Source organism: Dromiciops gliroides, chromosome 1 (assembly GCF_019393635.1).
Source record: "Dromiciops gliroides isolate mDroGli1 chromosome 1, mDroGli1.pri, whole genome shotgun sequence".
Lineage (NCBI taxonomy): Eukaryota > Metazoa > Chordata > Mammalia > Microbiotheria > Microbiotheriidae > Dromiciops > Dromiciops gliroides.
In genome coordinates, this window is record NC_057861.1 from 375,501,767 (window position 1) to 375,507,281 (window position 5,515).

Here is a 5,515-nt window from a genome sequence, read left to right on the forward strand (position 1 = left end):
TCAATTTTCTTTTGTGGGAGGATGAGAAAGTGATTTGAACTCTCTAGGATACAGTTTCCTAATTATAAAAGAAAAGGTTTCAACTGATGATGTTTAAGATCTGTACATCTCTGTATTTATCAGCATATATCAACTTTTAGAGACACCATGGTTTTCTGAAGATTTTTAAATGACCATTAAATATAGAGAATATTATAAATTATGAATGAAAAGTCAAAGGCACTTATCTATTTCTGCAATTCACTACCAAAGTATGATTTTGTTGTTGGTCAGTCATTTCTGTAGTATTAGATACTCTGTGACTTCCTTTGGGTTTTTTTGGCAAAGGTACAAGAGTGGTTTGGCATCTTCTCTTTCAGTTACTTTTAAAGATGGGGGAATTGAGTCAAACATGATTAAGTGATTGCTCATGGTCACACAGCTAATAAGTGTCTGAAGTCAGATTTGAATTCGGGTGTTCCTGATTTCAACCTCAGTATCCTGTCCATTGCTCCACCTAACTGACCAAAGAATACTAAAGATGGCATTAATGTTGCTTCTACCAGGAAAGACTGCAAGAATAAAATTCAGGAAATTTAAATGGAATTTATTTGTAGCACTTATGTTTGACCCTCAAATTATCCAAAGAGAAAGAAAAAAAATTCTCAGGACTATTGTGAACTTAATAGTCTTCTGGTTTGGCAGCAAAGCAAATAGGCAAGCAATTATCTACAATCTTGAATTAAATTAATTCTTTCTAAAATTTGTTTTGACAATGAAACTAGATCAATTTATGTATAAGACTGATTCCCTTCCATTGTCTTAAGTTAAGTCAAGCATAGAGCACTGTCTTCAGTGGAAAAGAATTCTTTAGTCTGGGTTTCCTTGAAGCTGAAATGAATAATAATTAACTTAGTGATGTTATTCACATTGCTACTGCTAAGAGCCTGTCAGCATTTGCATTATAAACCTAGTTTTGTAAAGCCTATTATAATTCAGGTGGGGGAAAAACCTTTTCATCAGTTTAAACTTCATACAATGCATAATAAATCTAAAAATTATGTAATTTAAAAGTAAATGGGGGAGAGCAGACTTTTCTCTTATTCCTAGCTTTCTAAATTTGAAAAGTGGAAACTGACCAATTACTACTCCCTCAGAATATTTTGAAAAGGAAGGTCTCTAAAAATTTAGAATTGACAAGATAAAAAAAGACATGGGGGGGGGTAGTTAGGTGTCACAGTGGATAGAGCACCAGCCCTGGAGTCAGGAGTACCAGAGTTCAAATCTGGGCTCAGACACTTAACATTTACTAGTTGTGTGACCCTGGGCAAGTCACTTAACCCCAATTGCCTCACTTAAAAAAAAAAAAGACATGAGGTGGTGCAGCTAGGTGGCACAGTGGATAGAGCACTGGTCCTGGATTCAGGAGGTCCTGAGTTCAAATCTGGCCTCAGACAATTGACACTAACTAGCTGTGTGACCCTGGGCAACTCACTTAACCCCAATTGCCCCCCCCCCCCCCCCCGCCAAAGTCATGATGATTTCTTTGTTTTATTTGACAAAACAGAGGTGTAATCATCCTTCAAAGATACAATCTTCAAGCACCCTAGCTGAGCAAATGTAATTAAATTAAGAATTAATTTTTCACTCTTTGCTTTAGCTGAAGATCCTGTGTATCTTAAATAAGCTCATGAAGATAATATTATATGTTATATCAAAAAATGTATAATACATTTGTATATATAAATATAACAAATATTTGTAGTATATCACAAAATATATCATGGAACAAATTTTCACTAAACATCATATATAGTTTCAATATCTTTATATTCACCGTGTGAGGGAATTTTATTAGATGATTTCTAAGTTTCAATTTGAATCCTTTCAATTCTGCATCATATGATTCCATTATCACCAATAACAAGACCAATATTCACAGAGGACATGTAGTTTATTGTAAAAAGCATTGGATTGGAAATAGGAGGCTGAGTTTCTAGGAACTTCTCTGCCACCAGCTCTCTATGTAATCATGGACAATTGACTCTTTTGCTTCATTGAGTTTCATGTATGATTTCTTGAAATTCGGCATTGGAAACCCAGGCTTTGATAAAGCACATTGGGATTCAGATAGTTACTTAATCATGCCTTATACCCAACTGATTGGCCAACAATAGGTCCCAGCTCAAGCCTAACTTGGTTATTGGTTTTGACAGCTCAGAGTGAATGTAGTTAGTAGTAGTTTCTCGTTTGGCCAGAAACCCTAGGGTCTTCCTTTTCCTCCTATATTGATTTTTTTTTTTTTACTATAAAAAAGAGGCCATTTCTTGCCTCATTTCTTCCCTAGCCTTAATCAACGAGTGGGTGTTATCTCAGACAAACTGAAACCTGGAAAAGAAATTAGCCTAAAAAGGCCAAGATCTCCCACTGCATCAGGGGACATTTCCAGGAGTATTGATCTATATCTTGCCACTGAATCTAGATGGCTCTGGAGGAGAGAGTGAAGCTAGTGAGCTTTCCACAGCCCTGCTTCAATTAAATCCAATTCACTTGAAGCCAAAACATCACCTTCCTGATGTCATTGGTCCTATTCAAGAATTAAGAACAAATAAAAACAATGCAACCATGAACAAATAATGTTATGTTCTGTTATTAAATAATCATATTGAAAAAATGAGATGGTTAAACTAGATAACCCTGAGTTCTTTTCAAGCTCTATTATAAAAAAGCCTTGAGTGCTTGCTATGGGGAAATTTATGAGTAATTTACAGAACATTTATGGAATTTGTTAATATCAGGAGAAAGAACTGAAAATTTTAAATAAATTTATGCCTCTTGAGGGCCTAAGCAAATTAAGTTATTGTTTTTTTATAAATCCATATTGAAGATGACAAGAAACTGATTATTTCTTCATCTAATTCAACTCTACCATTTGGAGAAGACTAATTTCACTGTCAAAAATGCTACAATCTGGGGCACCTAGGTGGTGCAGTGGATAGAGCACCAGCCCTGGATTCAGGAGGGCCTGAGTTCAGATCTGGCCTCAGACACTTGACACTTACTAGCTCTGTGACCCTGGGCAAGTCACTTAACCCCAATTGCCTCACACACACACACAAAAAATGCTACAATCTATCTAGTAGAATATAAACTGCTTGTTGGAAGGGACATTCTCATTTGTTTCTTTGAATCTTCATTACCTAAAATGTGCCTGAAACATGGTAGGTGCCTGACAAATATTTTCTTTATTCAATTGAATTGACAATATTTATTAACTTTTTTTTCCCTCCTGACTACTACAACAAAACTGAAAGAGCACATGTTTACAATATTCAAGATTGAATACAAATGATTGCAATAATTGTTTAGCCTTCAGGCTTGCTGAACTCATCCTGACATAGGTACAATGGTGGAAACCCAGAAATTTCAGTCTCAAAAATCAAGAGGGGTATTTTAACAAGCTGTTCCCAAATGACTAACCCTTTGAATTAGTGAAACTGATTTATTTGTTACTGTTTGACTGAGAAGAGCAGATAGCAATGAGCCATCTGTTTTATTCGGTGTTTAATTTATATTTTCTATTTATAAGAAATAAATATTTTTTTCGTTCTGCCAGGATTCAGCATGATTTTAATCTCAAATTAATTCAAATTAGAACCATTGGTTTTCTTTCAAAATCATCTTCTGGTTACCATGGCAAGTGTTATTGACATTAATATTTATTTCTGTGGTGATAATAACCACTGGTGAGTGTGAGTTTAAATATTAACCAATAATAAAAAGTAGGTTGCATGCACAAAGATATGAGATTAAATGTTTCTTAGACTTGTAAAAGGTGCTTCAAAATATTATTTCTTTGTTCTTTTATTTTCTTTATTTTTCAAAATATTTTTTTTGCAAGAATCACGAATAGTTGGTTTATTGCAAGAGTTACATTTTTAAAACCCTTGCATCAGGCAAAGGCACAACTGATAATTACATCAGGAATAGACAATCTACACAGTCAAATATAGAAAAATTTCTTTTATATTTGCTCAACACTGGTCAGCAAGCAGATTCAGTGCATAGTTAGTCTTGATTCAACTACTGGGTCAACCCAACCTTCTTCTTCTGAGGCTCTGGCATCTCAGGTGGAGGAGGACAGGGAAGTCTGAAGTAGACTTTCACGGAGTCATAGATGAACCACTGTAGTGCAGTCAGGGTACCAATCATGATGATACGGGCAAAGAGACCTTTCCACACACCTCTGTATCAGAGCCTTTGGAGGACTTGGGAAGCCGAGCTGCCCTTTTCCTTGTTCAACACAGACACCACGGAGTCACACGATGGCACAGAAGACACCGGCTATGTAACCTGCCACGAATGTTACCACCAGCTGTTCACCCTTTGTGCACTCACTCCTGGGCTTCTGAACAACAAACTTGTAGAGGGCCTAGACAATGCGCTCAAAGCAAGCAAACTTCATCATGGTGTATGGGATCTCTCATCCATAAAGGAGCAACGCTCTTGTAGAATGCAAAGAGACCCTCTTCTTTAAACATTTTTGGAGCAGCCTCCCTCAGAGTGTTGGCATAGCCTGGCTGGGTCTGAATTCTGACCTTGGAAGCTTCCGAGGCAATATCAGCAAAGAATTCAGCACTAGCTGAGGCAGCTAAATACAAGGACTTACGCTAGAGGTAAGTGTTTTCCTCACCAAGCATGTTGCTATACAACACTTTGAAGACTTCATAAAAACCAAACTTGCATAGTCCCTGCATTGAGTAGCCAATGAACGTTGGAGCCCATCCTTTGGCCAGACCTCGAACACCATTTTCTCTATGTGTAACGGAGAATCCATTAAAGTTGCCCTTGTATTTCTGGGGGTCCACCTGCATCCTGCATTTCACTAAGTCGAGGGGTACAACAGCAGTGTATGTCAGGCCACAACTTAAGACCCCACCAACGCCACAGAGCGCATAAAATTTCATGGAGCCATATTCACAATTGTATTCTTCCACAGCGGCGGGGGCCAGGCTGCGCGGGCAGAGGCGGCGGGGCGGGGTCGGCCTCATACTGCCCGAGCTGCAGTTGTGGCGTGTGGAAGGGGTTGGCGCGCGCCAGGTGCGCCACGGGCGAGTACATACTCCTAAGATGGCGGAAATACCACCGTCCGTTCGCTCCGGCAGGCTGCGGCTCACAGAGCAAAATATTATTTCTTTGGGGAAAAAAATAGCTGATTTCCAAATCCATGTCCCTTTCCAAAAGAATTTAAATTGTATTGCATCCCATGAAAATGTTTCCTTTTAATCTTTTTTTTTCTTTTTTCTTTGGTTTTTTCTTTCTTTTTTTTTTTTTTTTTTAGTGAGGCAATTGTGGATAAGTGACTTTCCCAGGGTCACACAGCTAGTAAGTGTTGAGTGTCTGAGGCCGGATTTGAACTCAGGTACTCCTGACTCCAGGGCTGGTGCTCTATCCAATGTGCCATCTAGTTGCCCCCTCCCTTTAATCTTAAGCAAAAACTTTTCAATGGACATTGAATCTAAGTGGTATGAATTTG

At 38.0% G+C, this 5,515-nt stretch overlaps 1 pseudogene; it reads right to left on the reverse strand.

Moving 5' to 3' along the window:
* Positions 1 to 4,062: 4,062 nt before the first annotated feature.
* On the reverse strand, positions 4,063 to 5,100 carry LOC122736654 (annotated as a pseudogene).
* Positions 5,101 to 5,515: the final 415 nt, after the last annotated feature.